This window comes from Schistocerca gregaria, chromosome 7 (assembly GCF_023897955.1).
Source record: "Schistocerca gregaria isolate iqSchGreg1 chromosome 7, iqSchGreg1.2, whole genome shotgun sequence".
Lineage (NCBI taxonomy): Eukaryota > Metazoa > Arthropoda > Insecta > Orthoptera > Acrididae > Schistocerca > Schistocerca gregaria.
This window is the reverse complement of record NC_064926.1, coordinates 12,734,375-12,753,586: the sequence shown is the minus strand read 5'-3', so window position 1 is coordinate 12,753,586 and position 19,212 is coordinate 12,734,375.

Genomic DNA, 19,212 nt, shown 5'->3' with positions numbered 1-19,212 from the left:
ACAGAATGCCTCCAGATAGGCATCGGTAACTACTACTGGTCTTCCAGGGAACGATCAAAGCGTAGACTTATTGAGACATTATTCCCATGGAGGAAAGTGAGCATGGTGACTGTTGTATTCAATCCCGATGCAATTTCTGTGTTTCAACAACACTCTGATAGTCCACACATTACAGAATGACACCAGATGTGCATCGGAAACTACAACTTGTCTTCCAGGGAAAGATCAAAGCGTAGACGGTTTGAGACATTACTCCCATGGAGGAAAGTGCGCGTGGTGACTGTTGTATTGATTCCCGATGCAATTTCTGTGTTTTATCAACACTTTGAAGGTCCACAGATTACACAGTGCCTCCAGATGTGTATCGGAAACTACTACTGGTCCTTCAGGGAGCGATCAAAGCGTAGACTGTTTGAGACAATACTCCCATGGAGGAAAGTGCGCATGGTGACTGTTGTATTAAATCCCGAAGCAAATTCTGTGTTTCAACAACACTCAGATAGTCCACAGATTACAGAATGCCTCCAGATAGGCATCGGTAACTACTACTGATCTTCCAGGAAACGATCAAAGCGTAGACCGTTTGAGACATTACTCCCATGGAGGAAAGTGCGCATGGGGTCTGTTGTATTCAATCCCGATGCAATTTCTGTTTTTCATGAACACTCTGATAGTCCACAGATTACAAAATGCCCCCAGATGTGCATCGGAAACTACTACTGGTCTACCAGAGAACGATCAAAGAGTACACTGTTTGAGACATTACCCAAGTGGAGGAAAGTGCGAATGCTGACTGTTGTATTCAATCCCGATGCAATTTCTGTGTTTTTTCAACACTCTGATAGTCCACAGATTGCAGAATGACACCAGATGTGCATCGGAAACTACAACTTGCCTTCCAGGGAAAGATCAAAGCGTAGACGGTTTGAGACATTACTCCCATGGAGGAAAGTGCGCGTGGTGACTGTTGTATTGATTCCCGATGCAATTTCTGTGTTTCATCAACACTTTGAAGGTCCACAGATTACACAGTGCCTCCAGATGTGTATCGGAAACTACTACTAGTCCTTCAGGGAACGATCAAAGCGTAAACGGTTTGAGACATTACTCCCATGGAGGAAAGTGCGCATGGTGACTGTTGTATTCAATCCCGATTCAATTTCTGTGTTTCATCAACACTCTGATAGTCCACACATTACAGATGGCACCCAGATGTGCATCGGAAACTACTACTGGTCTTCCAGGGAACGATCAAAGCGTAAACTGTTATAGACATTACTCCCATGGAGGAAAGTGCGCATGGTGACTGTTGTATTCAATCCCGATGCAATTTCTGTGTTTCACGAACACTCTGATAGTCCACAGATTACAAAATGCCCCCACATGTGCATCGGAAACTATTACTGGTCTTCTAGATAACGATCAAAGCGTACACTGTTTGAGACATTACCCCCGTGGAGGAAAGTGCGAATGGTGACTGTTGTATTCAATCCCGTTGAAATTTCTGTGTTTTATCAACACCCTGATAGTCCACAGATTACAGAATGACACCAGATGTGCAACGGAAACTTCAACTTGCCTTCCAGGGAACAATCAAAGCGTAGACTGTTTGAGACATTACTCCCATGGAGGAAAGTACGCATGGTGACTGTTGTATTCAATCCCGATGCAATTTCTGTGTTTCATCAACACTCTGATAGTTCACAAATTACAGAATGACACCAGATGTGCATCGGAAACTACTACTGGTCTTCCAGGGAACGATCCTAGCGTAGACTGTTTGAGACATTACTCCCATGTAGGAAAATGCGCATGATGACTGTTGTATTCAATCCCGAGGCAATTTCTGTGTTTCATCAACACTTTCAAGGTCCACAGATTACAGAATGCCTCCAGATGTGCATCAGAAACCACTACTGGTCTTGCAGGGAACGATCAAAGCGTGGACTGTTTAAGACACTACTCCCATGGAGGAAAGTGCGCATGGTGATTGTTGTATTCAATCCCGATGCAATTTCTGTGTTTCATCAACTCTCTGATAGTCCACAGATTACAGAATGCTCCCAGATGTGTATCGGAAACTACTACTGGCCTTAAGGGAACGATCAAAGCGTTGACTGTTTGAGACATTACTCCCATGGAGGAAAGTGCGCATGGTGATTGTTGTATTCAATCCCGATGCATTTTCTGTGTTTCATCAACACTTTGAAGGTCCACAGATTACAGAATGCCTCCAGATGTCCATCGGAAACTACTACTGGTCTTCCAGGAATCGATCACAGCGCAGACTGTTTGAGACATTACTCCCATGGAGGAAAGTGCGCATTGTTACAGTTGTATTCAATCCCGATGCAATTTACGTGTTTCAACAACACTCTTATAGTCCACAGATTACAGAATGCCTCCAGATAGGCATCGGTAACTACTACTGGTCTTCCAGGGAACGATCAAAGCGTAGACTTATTCAGACATTATTCCCATGGAGGAAAGTGCACATGGTGACTGTTGTATTCAATCCCGATGCAATTTCTGTGTTTCAACAACACTCTGATAGTCCACACATTACAGAATGACACCAGATGTGCATCGGAAACTACTACTGGTCTTCCAGGGAACGATCAAAGCGTAGACTGTTTGAGACATTACTCCCATGGAGGAAAGTGCGCATGGTGACTGTTGTATTCAATCCCGATGCAATTTCTGTGTTTTAACAACACTCTGATAGTCCCCAGATTACAGAATGACACCAGATGTGCATCGGAAACTACAACTTGTCTACCTGGGAACGATCAAATCGTACACTGTTTGAGACATTACTCCCATGGAGGAAAGTGCGCGTGGTGACTGTTGTATTCATTCCCGATGCAATTTCTGTGTTTCATCAACACTTTGAAGGTCCAAAGTTTACACAGTGCCTCCAGATGTGCATCGGAAACTACTACTGGTCCTCCAGGGAACGATCAAAGCGTAAACTGTTTAAGACGTTACTCCCATGGAGTAAATTGCGCATGGTGACTGTTGTATTCAAACCCGATTCAATTTCAGTGTTTCATCAACACTCTGATATTCCACACATTACAGAATGCTCCCAGATGTGCATCGGAAACTACTACTGGTCTTCCAGGGAACGATCAAAGCGTAAACTGTTTGAGACATTTTATCATGGAGGAAAGTGTGCATGGGGACTTTTGTATTCATTCCCGATGCAATTTCTGTGTTTCATCAACACTCTGTTAGTCCACACATTACAGAAGGCCCCCCTGATGTGCATCAGAAGCTACTACTGGTTTTCCAGGGATCGATCAAAGCGGAGACTGTTTGTGACATTACTCCCATGGAGGAAAGTGCGCATGGTGATTGTTGTATTCAATCCCGATGCATTTTCTGTGTTTCATCAACACTTTGAAGGTCCACAGATTGCAGAATGCCTCCAGGTGTGCATCGGAAACTACTACTGGTCTTCCAGGAATCGATCAAAGCGTAGACAGTTTGAGATATCACTCCCATGGAGGAAAGTGCGCATGGTGACTGTTCTATTCAATCCCGATGCAATTTCTGTGTTTCATCAACACTCTGATAGTCCACACATTACAGAAGGTCCCCAGATGTGCATCGGAAACTACTACTGGTCTTCCAGGGAACGATCAAAGCGTAAACTGTTTGAGACATTACTCCCATGGAGGAAAGTGCGCATGGTGACTGTTGTATTCAATCCCGATGCAATTTCTGTGTTTCACGAACACTCTGATAGTCCACAGATTACAAATTGCCCCCAGATGTGCATCGGAAACTATTACTGGTCTTCTAGATAACGATCAAAGCGTACACTGTTTGAGACATTACCCCCGTGGAGGAAAGTGCGAATGGTGACTGTTGTATTCAATCCCGTTGAAATTTCTGTGTTTTATCAACACCCTGATAGTCCACAGATTACAGAATGACACCAGATGTGCAACGGAAACTTCAACTTGCCTTCCAGGGAACAATCAAAGCGTAGACTGTGTGAGACATTACTCCCATGGAGGAAAGTACGCAAGGTGACTGTTGTATTCAATCCCGATGCAATTTCTGTGTTTCATCAACACTCTGATAGGCCACAAATTACAGAATGACACCAGATGTGCTTCGGAAACTACTACTGGTCTTCCAGGGAACGATCGTAGCGTAGACTGTTTGAGACATTACTCCCATGGAGGAAAATGCGCATGATGACTGTTGTATTCAATCCCGAGGCAATTTCTGTGTTTCATCAACACTTTCAAGGTCCACAGATTACAGAATGCCTCCAGATGTCCATCGGAAACTACTACTGGTCTTCCAGGAATCGATCACAGCGCAGACTGTTTGAGACATTACTCCCATGGAGGAAAGTGCGCATTGTGACAGTTGTATTCAATCCCGATGCAATTTATGTGTTTCAACAACACTCTTATAGTCCACAGATTACAGAATGCCTCCAGATAGGCATCGGTAACTACTACTGGTCTTCCAGGGAACGATCAAAGCGTAGACTTATTGAGACATTATTCCCATGGAGGAAAGTGCGCATGGTGACTGTTGTATTCAATCCCGATGCAATTTCTGTGTTTCAACAACACTCTGATAGTCCACACATTACAGAATGACACCAGATGTGCATCGGAAACTACTACTGGTCTTCCAGGGAACGATCAAAGCGTAGACTGTTTGAGACATTACTCCCATGGAGGAAAGTGCGCATGGTGACTGTTGTATTCAATCCCGATGCAATTTCTGTGTTTTAACAACACTCTGATAGTCCCCAGATTACAGAATGACACCAGATGTGCATCGGAAACTACAACTTGTCTACCTGGGAACGATCAAATCGTACACTGTTTGAGACATTACTCCCATGGAGGAAAGTGCGCGTGGTGACTGTTGTATTCATTCCCGATGCAATTTCTGTGTTTCATCAACACTTTGAAGGTCCAAAGATTACACAGTGCCTCCAGATGTGCATCGGAAACTACTACTGGTCCTCCAGGGAACGATCAAAGCGTAAACTGTTTAAGACGTTACTCCCATGGAGTAAATTGCGCATGGTGACTGTTGTATTCAAACCCGATTCAATTTCAGTGTTTCATCAACACTCTGATATTCCACACATTACAGAATGCCCCCAGATGTGCATCGGAAACTACTACTGGTGTTCCAGGGAACGATCAAAGCGTAAACTGTTTGAGACATTTTATCATGGAGGAAAGTGTGCATGGGGACTGTTGTATTCATTCCCGATGCAATTTCTGTGTTTCATCAACACTCTGTTAGTCCACACATTACAGAAGGCCCCCCTGATGTGCATCAGAAACTACTACTGGTTTTCCAGGGATCGATCAAAGCGGAGACTGTTTGTGACATTACTCCCATGGAGGAAAGTGCGCATGGTGATTGTTGTATTCAATCCCGATGCATTTTCTGTGTTTCATCAACACTTTGAAGGTCCACAGATTGCAGAATGCCTCCAGGTGTGCATCGGAAACTACTACTGGTCTTCCAGGAATCGATCAAAGCGTAGACAGTTTGAGATATCACTCCCATGGAGGAAAGTGCGCATGGTGTCTGTTCTATTCAATCCCGATGCAATTTCTGTGTTTCATCAACACTCTGATAGTCCACACATTACAGAAGGTCCCCAGATGTGCATCGGAAACTACTACTGGTCTTCCAGGGAACGATCAAAGCGTAAACTGTTTGAGACATTACTCCCATGGAGGAAAGTGCGCATGGTGACTGTTGTATTCAATCCCGATGCAATTTCTGTGTTTCACGAACACTCTGATAGTCCACAGATTACAAATTGCCAACAGATGTGCATCGGAAACTATTACTGGTCTTCTAGATAACGATCAAAGCGTACACTGTTTGAGACATTACCCCCGTGGAGGAAAGTGCGAATGGTGACTGTTGTATTCAATCCCGTTGAAATTTCTGTGTTTTATCAACACCCTGATAGTCCACAGATTACAGAATGACACCAGATGTGCAACGGAAACTTCAACTTGCCTTCCAGGGAACAATCAAAGCGTAGACTGTGTGAGACATTACTCCCATGGAGGAAAGTACGCATGGTGACTGTTGTATTCAATCCCGATGCAATTTCTGTGTTTCATCAACACTCTGATAGTCCACAGATTTCAGAATGCCTCCAGATGTGCATCGGAAACTACTACAGGTCTTCCAGGGAACGATCAAAGCGTAGACTGTTTGAGACATTACTCCCATGGAGGAAAGTGCGCATGGTGATTGTTGTATTCAATCCCGATGCATTTTCTGTGTTTCATCAACACTTTGAAGGTCCACAGACTACAGAATTCCTCCGGATGTGCAACGGAAACGACTACTGGTCTTCCAGGAATCTATTAAAGCGTAGACTGTTTGAGACATTACTCCCATGGAGGAAAGTGCGCATGGTGACTGTTGTATTCACTCCCGATGCAATTTCTGTGTTTTTTCAACACTCTGATAGTCCACAGATTGCAGAATGACACCAGATGTGCATCGGAAACTACAACTTGTCTTCCAGGGAAAGATCAAAGCGTAGACGGTTTGAGACATTACTCCCATGGAGGAAAGTGCGCGTGGTGACTGTTGTATTGATTCCCGATGCAATTTCTGTGTTTCATCAACACTTTGAAGGTCCACAGATTACACAGTGCCTCCAGATGTGTATCGGAAAATACTACTGGTCCTTCAGGGAACGATCAAAGCGTAAACTGTTTGAGACATTACTCCCATGGAGGAAAGTGCGCATGGTGACTGTTCTATTCAATCCCGATGCAATTTCTGTGTTTCATCAACACTCTGATAGTCCACACATTACAGAAGGTCCCCAGATGTGCATCGGAAACTACTACTGGTCTTCCAGGGAACGATCAAAGCGTAAACTGTTTGAGACATTACTCCCATGGAGGAAAGTGCGCATGGTTACTGTTGTATTCAATCCCGATGCAATTTCTGTGTTTCACGAACACTCTGATAGTCCACAGATTACAAATTGCCCCCAGATGTGCATCGGAAACTATTACTGGTCTTCTAGATAACGATCAAAGCGTACACTGTTTGAGACATTACCCCCGTGGAGGAAAGTGCGAATGGTGACTGTTGTATTCAATCCCGTTGAAATTTCTGTGTTTTATCAACACCCTGATAGTCCACAGATTACAGAATGACACCAGATGTGCAACGGAAACTTCAACTTGCCTTCCAGGGTACAATCAAAGCGTAGACTGTGTGAGACATTACTCCCATGGAGGAAAGTACGCATGGTGACTGTTGTATTCAATCCCGATGCAATTTCTGTGTTTCATCAACACTCTGATAGGCCACAAATTACAGAATGACACCAGATGTGCTTCGGGAACTACTACTGGTCTTCCAGGGAACGATCCTAGCGTAGACTGTTTGAGACATTACTCCCATGGAGGAAAATGCGCATGATGACTGTTGTATTCAATCCCGAGGCAATTTCTGTGTTTCATCAACACTTTCAAGGTCCACAGATTACAGAATGCCTCCAGATGTCCATCGGAAACTACTACTGGTCTTCCAGGAATCGATCACAGCGCAGACTGTTTGAGACATTACTCCCATGGAGGAAAGTGCGCATTGTGACAGTTGTATTCAATCCCGATGCAATTTATGTGTTTCAACAACACTCTTATAGTCCACAGATTACAGAATGCCTCCAGATAGGCATCGGTAACTACTACTGGTCTTCCAGGGAACGATCAAAGCGTAGACTTATTGAGACATTATTCCCATGGAGGAAAGTGCGCATGGTGACTGTTGTATTCAATCCCGATGCAATTTCTGTGTTTCAACAACACTCTGATAGTCCACACATTACAGAATGACACCAGATGTGCATCGGAAACTACAACTTGTCTTCCAGGGAAACATCAAAGCGTAGACGGTTTGAGACATTACTCCCATGGAGGAAAGTGCGCGTGGTGACTGTTGTATTGATTCCCGATGCAATTTCTGTGTTTTATCAACACTTTGAAGGTCCACAGATTACACAGTGCCTCCAAATGTGTATCGGAAACTACTACTGGTCCTTCAGGGAGCGATCAAAGCGTAGACTGTTTGAGACAATACTCCCATGGAGGAAAGTGCGCATGGTGACTGTTGTATTAAATCCCGAAGCAAATTCTGTGTTTCAACAACACTCAGATAGTCCACAGATTACAGAATGCCTCCAGATAGGCATCGGTAACTACTACTGATCTTCCAGGAAACGATCAAAGCGTAGACCGTTTGAGACATTACTCCCATGGAGGAAAGTGCGCATGGGGTCTGTTGTATTCAATCCCGATGCAATTTCTGTTTTTCATGAACACTCTGATAGTCCACAGATTACAAAATGCCCCCAGATGTGCATCGGAAACTACTACTGGTCTACCAGAGAACGATCAAAGAGTACACTGTTTGAGACATTACCCAAGTGGAGGAAAGTGCGAATGCTGACTGTTGTATTCAATCCCGATGCAATTTCTGTGTTTTTTCAACACTCTGATAGTCCACAGATTGCAGAATGACACCAGATGTGCATCGGAAACTACAACTTGCCTTCCAGGGAAAGATCAAAGCGTAGACGGTTTGAGACATTACTCCCATGGAGGAAAGTGCGCGTGGTGACTGTTGTATTGATTCCCGATGCAATTTCTGTGTTTCATCAACACTTTGAAGGTCCACAGATTACACAGTGCCTCCAGATGTGTATCGGAAACTACTACTAGTCCTTCAGGGAACGATCAAAGCGTAAACGGTTTGAGACATTACTCCCATGGAGGAAAGTGCGCATGGTGACTGTTGTATTCAATCCCGATTCAATTTCTGTGTTTCATCAACACTCTGATAGTCCACACATTACAGATGGCACCCAGATGTGCATCGGAAACTACTACTGGTCTTCCAGGGAACGATCAAAGCGTAAACTGTTATAGACATTACTCCCATGGAGGAAAGTGCGCATGGTGACTGTTGTATTCAATCCCGATGCAATTTCTGTGTTTCACGAACACTCTGATAGTCCACAGATTACAAAATGCCCCCACATGTGCATCGGAAACTATTACTGGTCTTCTAGATAACGATCAAAGCGTACACTGTTTGAGACATTACCCCCGTGGAGGAAAGTGCGAATGGTGACTGTTGTATTCAATCCCGTTGAAATTTCTGTGTTTTATCAACACCCTGATAGTCCACAGATTACAGAATGACACCAGATGTGCAACGGAAACTTCAACTTGCCTTCCAGGGAACAATCAAAGCGTAGACTGTTTGAGACATTACTCCCATGGAGGAAAGTACGCATGGTGACTGTTGTATTCAATCCCGATGCAATTTCTGTGTTTCATCAACACTCTGATAGTCCACAAATTACAGAATGACACCAGATGTGCATCGGAAACTACTACTGGTCTTCCAGGGAACGATCCTAGCGTAGACTGTTTGAGACATTACTCCCATGGAGGAAAATGCGCATGATGACTGTTGTATTCAATCCCGAGGCAATTTCTGTGTTTCATCAACACTTTCAAGGTCCACAGATTACAGAATGCCTCCAGATGTGCATCAGAAACCACTACTGGTCTTGCAGGGAACGATCAAAGCGTGGACTGTTTAAGACACTACTCCCATGGAGGAAAGTGCGCATGGTGATTGTTGTATTCAATCCCGATGCATTTTCTGTGTTTCATCAACACTTTGAAGGTCCACAGATTACAGAATGCCTCCAGATGTCCATCGGAAACTACTACTGGTCTTCCAGGAATCGATCACAGCGCAGACTGTTTGAGACATTACTCCCATGGAGGAAAGTGCGCATTGTTACAGTTGTATTCAATCCCGATGCAATTTACGTGTTTCAACAACACTCTTATAGTCCACAGATTACAGAATGCCTCCAGATAGGCATCGGTAACTACTACTGGTCTTCCAGGGAACGATCAAAGCGTAGACTTATTGAGACATTATACCCATGGAGGAAAGTGCGCATGGTGACTGTTGTATTCAATCCCGATGCAATTTCTGTGTTTCAACAACACTCCGATAGTCCACACATTACAGAATGACACCAGATGTGCATCGGAAACTACTACTGGTCTTCCAGGGAACGATCAAAGCGTAGACTGTTTGAGACATTACTCCCATGGAGGAAAGTGCGCATGGTGACTGTTGTATTCAATCCCGATGCAATTTCTGTGTTTTAACAACACTCTGATAGTCCCCAGATTACAGAATGACACCAGATGTGCATCGGAAACTACAACTTGTCTACCTGGGAACGATCAAATCGTACACTGTTTGAGACATTACTCCCATGGAGGAAAGTGCGCGTGGTGACTGTTGTATTCATTCCCGATGCAATTTCTGTGTTTCATCAACACTTTGAAGGTCCAAAGATTACACAGTGCCTCCAGATGTGCATCGGAAACTACTAATGGTCCTCCAGGGAACGATCAAAGCGTAAACTGTTTAAGACGTTACTCCCATGGAGTAAATTGCGCATGGTGACTGTTGTATTCAAACCCGATTCAATTTCAGTGTTTCATCAACACTCTGATATTCCACACATTACAGAATGCCCCCAGATGTGCATCGGAAACTACTACTGGTCTTCCAGGGAACGATCAAAGCGTAAACTGTTTGAGACATTTTATCATGGAGGAAAGTGTGCATGGGGACTGTTGTATTCATTCCCGATGCAATTTCTGTGTTTCATCAACACTCTGTTAGTCCACACATTACAGAAGGCCCCCCTGATGTGCATCAGAAACTACTACTGGTTTTCCAGGGATCGATCAAAGCGGAGACTGTTTGTGACATTACTCCCATGGAGGAAAGTGCGCATGGTGATTGTTGTATTCAATCCCGATGCATTTTCTGTGTTTCATCAACACTTTGAAGGTCCACAGATTGCAGAATGCCTCCAGGTGTGCATCGGAAACTACTACTGGTCTTCCAGGAATCGATCAAAGCGTAGACAGTTTGAGATATCACTCCCATGGAGGAAAGTGCGCATGGTGATTGTTGTATTCAATCCCGATTCAAGTTCAGTGTTTCAACAACACTCAGATAGTCCACAGATTACAGAATGCCTCCAGATGGGCATCGGAAACTACTACTGGTCTTCCAGGGAACGATCAAAGCGTAGACGGTTTGAGTCATTACTCACATGGATGTAAGTGCGCATGGTGACTGTTGTATTCAATCCCGATGCAGTTTCTGTGTTTCAAGAACACTCTGATACTCCACAGATTTCAGAATACATCGAGATGTGCATCGGAAACTACTACTGGTCTTCCAGGGAACGATCAAAGCGTAGACTGTTTGAGACATTACTCCCGTGGACGAAAATTGCGCATGGTGACTGTTGTATACAATCCCGATGCAATTTCTGTGTTTCAACAACAGTCAGATCGTCCACAGTTTACAGAATGCCTCCCGATAGGCATCGGAAACTACTACTGGTCTTCCAGGGAACCATCAAATCGTAGACTGTTTGAGACATTACTCCCATGGAGGAAAGTGCGCATGGTGACTGTTGTATTCAATCCCGATGCAATTTCTGTGTTTCAACAACACTCTGATAGTCCACAGATTACACAATGCCTCCAGATGTGCATCGGAAACTACTACTGGTCTTCCAGGGAACGATCAAAAAGTAGACTGTTTGAGACATTAATCTTATGGAGGAAAATTGCGCATGGTGACTGTTGTATACAATCCCGATGCAATTTCTGTGTTTCAACAACACTCTGATAGTCCACACATTACAGAATGACACCAGATGTGCATCGGAAACTACAACTTGTCTTCCAGGGAAAGATCAAAGCGTAGACGGTTTGAGACATTACTCCCATGAAGGAAAGTGCGCGTGGTGACTGTTGTATTGATTCCCAATGCAATTTCTGTGTTTTATCAACACTTTGAAGGTCCACAGATTACACAGTGCCTCCAAATGTGTATCGGAAACTACTACTGGTCCTTCAGGGAGCGATCAAAGCGTAGACTGTTTGAGACAATACTCCCATGGAGGAAAGTGCGCATGGTGACTATTGTATTAAATCCCGAAGCAAATTCTGTGTTTCAACAACACTCAGATAGTCCACAGATTACAGAATGCCTCCAGATAGGCATCGGTAACTACTACTGATCTTCCAGGAAACGATCAAAGCGTAGACCGTTTGAGACATTACTCCCATGGAGGAAAGTGCGCATGGGGTCTGTTGTATTCAATCCCGATGCAATTTCTGTTTTTCATGAACACTCTGATAGTCCACAGATTACAAAATGCCCCCAGATGTGCATCGGAAACTACTACTGGTCTACCAGAGAACGATCAAAGAGTACACTGTTTGAGACATTACCCAAGTGGAGGAAAGTGCGAATGCTGACTGTTGTATTCAATCCCGATGCAATTTCTGTGTTTTTTCAACACTCTGATAGTCCACAGATTGCAGAATGACACCAGATGTGCATCGGAAACTACAACTTGCCTTCCAGGGAAAGATCAAAGCGTAGACGGTTTGAGACATTACTCCCATGGAGGAAAGTGCGCGTGGTGACTGTTGTATTGATTCCCGATGCAATTTCTGTGTTTCATCAACACTTTGAAGGTCCACAGATTACACAGTGCCTCCAGATGTGTATCGGAAACTACTACTAGTCCTTCAGGGAACGATCAAAGCGTAAACGGTTTGAGACATTACTCCCATGGAGGAAAGTGCGCATGGTGACTGTTGTATTCAATCCCGATTCAATTTCTGTGTTTCATCAACACTCTGATAGTCCACACATTACAGATGGCACCCAGATGTGCATCGGAAACTACTACTGGTCTTCCAGGGAACGATCAAAGCGTAAACTGTTATAGACATTACTCCCATGGAGGAAAGTGCGCATGGTGACTGTTGTATTCAATCCCGATGCAATTTCTGTGTTTCACGAACACTCTGATAGTCCACAGATTACAAAATGCCCCCACATGTGCATCGGAAACTATTACTGGTCTTCTAGATAACGATCAAAGCGTACACTGTTTGAGACATTACCCCCGTGGAGGAAAGTGCGAATGGTGACTGTTGTATTCAATCCCGTTGAAATTTCTGTGTTTTATCAACACCCTGATAGTCCACAGATTACAGAATGACACCAGATGTGCAACGGAAACTTCAACTTGCCTTCCAGGGAACAATCAAAGCGTAGACTGTTTGAGACATTACTCCCATGGAGGAAAGTACGCATGGTGACTGTTGTATTCAATCCCGATGCAATTTCTGTGTTTCATCAACACTCTGATAGTCCACAAATTACAGAATGACACCAGATGTGCATCGGAAACTACTACTGGTCTTCCAGGGAACGATCCTAGCGTAGACTGTTTGAGACATTACTCCCATGGAGGAAAATGCGCATGGTGATTGTTGTATTCAATCCCGATGCAATTTCTGTGTTTCATCAACTCTCTGATAGTCCACAGATTACAGAATGCTCCCAGATGTGTATCGGAAACTACTACTGGCCTTAAGGGAACGATCAAAGCGTTGACTGTTTGAGACATTACTCCCATGGAGGAAAGTGCGCATGGTGATTGTTGTATTCAATCCCGATGCATTTTCTGTGTTTCATCAACACTTTGAAGGTCCACAGATTACAGAATGCCTCCAGATGTCCATCGGAAACTACTACTGGTCTTCCAGGAATCGATCACAGCGCAGACTGTTTGAGACATTACTCCCATGGAGGAAAGTGCGCATTGTTACAGTTGTATTCAATCCCGATGCAATTTACGTGTTTCAACAACACTCTTATAGTCCACAGATTACAGAATGCCTCCAGATAGGCATCGGTAACTACTACTGGTCTTCCAGGGAACGATCAAAGCGTAGACTTATTGAGACATTATTCCCATGGAGGAAAGTGCGCATGGTGACTGTTGTATTCAATCCCGATGCAATTTCTGTGTTTCAACAACACTCTGATAGTCCACACATTACAGAATGACACCAGATGTGCATCGGAAACTACTACTGGTCTTCCAGGGAACGATCAAAGCGTAGACTGTTTGAGACATTACTCCCATGGAGGAAAGTGCGCATGGTGACTGTTGTATTCAATCCCGATGCAATTTCTGTGTTTTAACAACACTCTGATAGTCCCCAGATTACAGAATGACACCAGATGTGCATCGGAAACTACAACTTGTCTACCTGGGAACGATCAAATCGTACACTGTTTGAGACATTACTCCCATGGAGGAAAGTGCGCGTGGTGACTGTTGTATTCATTCCCGATGCAATTTCTGTGTTTCATCAACACTTTGAAGGTCCAAAGATTACACAGTGCCTCCAGATGTGCATCGGAAACTACTACTGGTCCTCCAGGGAACGATCAAAGCGTAAACTGTTTAAGACGTTACTCCCATGGAGTAAATAGCGCATGGTGACTGTTGTATTCAAACCCGATTCAATTTCAGTGTTTCATCAACACTCTGATATTCCACACATTACAGAATGCCCCCAGATGTGCATCGGAAACTACTACTGGTCTTCCAACGAACGATCAAAGCGTAAACTGTTTGAGACATTTTATCATGGAGGAAAGTGTGCATGGGGACTGTTGTATTCATTCCCGATGCAATTTCTGTGTTTCATCAACACTCTGTTAGTCCACACATTACAGAAGGCCCCCCTGATGTGCATCAGAAACTACTACTGGTTTTCCAGGGATCGATCAAAGCGGAGACTGTTTGTGACATTACTCCCATGGAGGAAAGTGCGCATGGTGATTGTTGTATTCAATCCCGATTCAAGTTCAGTGTTTCAACAACACTCAGATAGTCCACAGATTACAGAATGCCTCCAGATGGGCATCGGAAACTACTACTGGTCTTCCAGGGAACGATCAAAGCGTAGACGGTTTGAGTCATTACTCACATGGATGTAAGTGCGCATGGTGACTGTTGTATTCAATCCCGATGCAGTTTCTGTGTTTCAAGAACACTCTGATACTCCACAGATTTCAGAATACATCGAGATGTGCATCGGAAACTACTACTGGTCTTCCAGGGAACGATCAAAGCGTAGACTGTTTGAGACATTACTCCCGTGGACGAAAATTGCGCATGGTGACTGTTGTATACAATCCCGATGCAATTTCTGTGTTTCAACAACAGTCAGATCGTCCACAGTTTACAGAATGCCTCCCGATAGGCATCGGAAACTACTACTGGTCTTCCAGGGAACCATCAAATCGTAGACTGTTTGAGACATTACTCCCATGGAGGAAAGTGCGCATGGTGACTGTTGTATTCAATCCCGATGCAATTTCTGTGTTTCAACAACACTCTGATAGTCCACAGATTACACAATGCCTCCAGATGTGCATCGGAAACTACTACTGGTCTTCCAGGGAACGATCAAAAAGTAGACTGTTTGAGACATTAATCTTATGGAGGAAAATTGCGCATGGTGACTGTTGTATACAATCTCGATGCAATTTCTGTGTTTCAATAACACTCTGATAGTCCACACATTACAGAATGCACCCCAGATGTTCATCGGAAAGCTTTACTGGTCTTCCAGGGAACGAACAAATCGTAAACTGTTTGAGACATTACTCCCATGGAGGAAAGTGTGCATGGTGACTGTTGTATTCAATCCCGATGCAATTTCTGTGTTTCATCAACACTCTGATAGTCCACACATTACAGAATGACACCAGATGTGCATCGGAAACTACTACTGGTCTTCCATGGAACGATCAAAGCGTAGACTGTTTGAGACATTACTCCTATGGAGGAAAGTGTGCATGGTGATTGTTGTATTCAATCCCGATGCAATTTCTGTGTTTCATCAACACTCTGATACTACACACATTACAGAATGCCTCCAGATGTGCATCGGAAACTACTACAGGTCTTCCAGGGTACGATCGGAGCGTAAACTGTTTGAGTCATTACTCACATGGAGGAAAGTGCGCATGGTGACTGTTGTATTCAATCCCGATGCAATTTATGTGTTTCAACAACACTCTTATAGTCCACAGATTACAGAATGCCTCCAGATAGGCATCGGTAACTACTACTGGTCTTCCAGGGAACGATCAAAGCGTAGACCTATTCAGACATTATTCCCATGTAGGAAAGTGCGCATGGTGACTGTTGTATTCAATCCCGATGCAATATCTATGTTTCATCAACACTCTGATAGTCTACACATTACAGAATGACACCAGATGTGCATCGGAAACTACTACTGGTTTTCCAGGGAACGATCAAAGCGTAGACTGTTTGAGACATTACTCCCATGGAGGAAAGTGCGCATGGTGACTGTTGTATTCAATCCCGAAACCATTTCTGTGTTTCATGAACACTCTGATAGTCCACAGATTACAGAATGCCCCCAGATGTGCATCGGAAACTACTACTGGTCTTCTGGAGAACGATCAAAGCGTAAACTGTTTGAGACATTACCCCGTGGAGGAAAGTGCGAATGGTGACTGTTGTATTCAATCCCGATGCAATATCTGTGTTTCATCAACACTTTAAAGGTCCACAGATTACACAGTGCCTCCACATGTGCATCGGAAACTACTACTGGTCCTCCAGGGAAAGATCAAAGCGTAAACTGTTTGAGACATTACTCCCATGGAGTAAATTGCGCATGGTGACTGTTGTATTCAAACCCGATTCAATTTCAGTGTTTCATCAACACTCTGATATTCCACACATAACAGAATGCCCCCAGATGTGCATCGGAAACTACTACTGGACTTCCAGGGAACGATCAAATCGTAAACTCTTTGAGACATTTTATCATGGGGGAAAGTGTGCATGGGGACTGTTGTATTCAATCCCGATGCAATTTCTGTGTTTCATCAACACTCTGATAGTCCACACATTACAGAAGGCCCCCAGACGTGCATCAGAAACTACAACTGGACTTCCAGGGAACGATCAAAGCGTAGACTGTTTGTGACATTACTCCCATGGAGGAAAGTGGGCATGGTGATTGTTGTACTCAATCCCGATGCATTTTCTGTGTTTCATCAACACTTTGAAGGTCCACAGATTGCAGAATGACTCCAGATGTGCATCGGAAACTACTACTGTTCTTCCAGGAATCGATCAAAGCGTTGACTGTTTGAGATATCACTCCCATGGAGGAAAGTGCGCATGGTGACTGCTGTATTCAATCCCGATTCAATTTCTGTGTTTCAACAACACTCTGATAGTCCACAGACTACAGAATGCCTCCAGATGTGCATCGGAAACTACTACTTGTCTTCCAGGGAACGATCAAAGCGTAAACTGTTTGAGACATTACTCCCATGGAGGAAAGTCCGCATGGTGACTGATGTATTCAATCCCGATGCAATTTCTGTGTTTCATCAACACTCTGATAGTCCACACATTACAGAATGACACAAGATGTGCATCGTAAACTACTACTGGTCTTCCAGGGAACGATCAAAGCGTAGACTGTTTGAGACATTACTCCTATGGAGGAAAGTGTGCATGGTGATTGTTGTATTCAATCCCGACTCAATTTCTGTGTTTCATCAACACTCTGATACCACACACATTACAGAATGCCTCCAGATGTGCATCGGAAACTACTACTGGTCTTCCAGGGGACGATCGGAGCGTAAACTGTTTGAGACATTACTCCCATGGAGGAAAGTGCGCATGGTGACTGTTGTATTCAATCCCGATGCAATTTCTGTGTTTCATCAACTTTCTGATAGTCCACACATTACAGAAGGCCCCCAGACGTGCATCAGAAACTACAACTGGACTTCCAGGGAACGATCATAGCGTAAACTGTTTGAGACATTACTCCCATGAAGGAATGTGCGCATGGTGACTGATGTATTCAATCCCGATGCAATTTCTGTGTTTCATCAACACTCTGATAGTCCACACATTACAGAATGACACCAGATGTGCATCGGAAACTACTACTGGTCTTCCAGGGAACGATCAAAGCGTAGACTGTTTGAGACATTACTCCCATGGAGGAAAGTGCTCATGGTGATTGTTGTATTCAATCCCGATGCATTTTCTGTGTTTCATCAACACTTTGAAGGTCCACAGATTGCAGAATGCCTCCAGATGTGCATCGGAAACTACTACAGTTCTTCCAGGAATCGATCAAAGCGTAGACTGTTTGAGATATCACTCAAATGGAGGAAAGTGCGCATGGTGACTGTTGTATTCAATTCCGATGCAATTTATGTGTTTCAACAACACTCACATAGTTAACAGATTACAGAATGCCTCCAGATAGGCATCGGAAACTACTACTGGTCTTCCAGGGAACGATCAAAACGTAGACGGTTTGAGACATTACTTCCATAGAGGTAAGTGCGCAAGGTGACTGTTGTATTCAATCCCGATGCAGTTTCTGTGTTTCAACAACACTCTGATAGTCCACAGATTTCAGAATGCATCGAGATGTGCATCGGAAACTACTACTGGTCTTCCAGGGAACGATCAAAGAGTAGACTGTTTGAGACATTACTCCCATGGAGAAAAGTGCGCATGGTGACTGTTGTATTCAATCGCGATGCAATTTCTGTGTTTCAACAACACTCTGATAGTCCACAGATTACACAATGCCTCCAGATGTGCATCGGAAACTACTACTGGTCTTCCAGGGAACGATCAAAGAGTAGACTGTTTGAGACATTGATCTTATGGAGAAATATTGCGCATGGTGACTGTTGTATACAATCCCGATGCAATTTCTGTGTTTCAACAACACTCTGATAGTCCACACATTACAGAATGCCCCCAGATGTTCATCGGAAAGAACTACTGGTCTTCCAGGGAACGAACAAACCGTAACCTGTTTGAGACATTACACCCATGGAGGAAAGTGTGCATGGTGACTGTTGTATTCAATCCCGATGCAATTTCTGTGTTTCATCAACACTCTGATAGTCCACACATTACAGAAGGCCCCCAGACGTGCATCAGAAACTACAACTGGACTTCCAGGGAACGATCATAGCGTAAACTGTTTGAGACATTACTCCCATGAAGGAATGTGCGCATGGTGACTTTTGTATTCTATCCCGATGCAATTTCTGTGTTTCATCAACACTCTGACAGTCCTCAGATTACAGAATGCTCCCACATGTGTATCGGAAACTACTACTGGCCTTAAGGGAACGATCAAA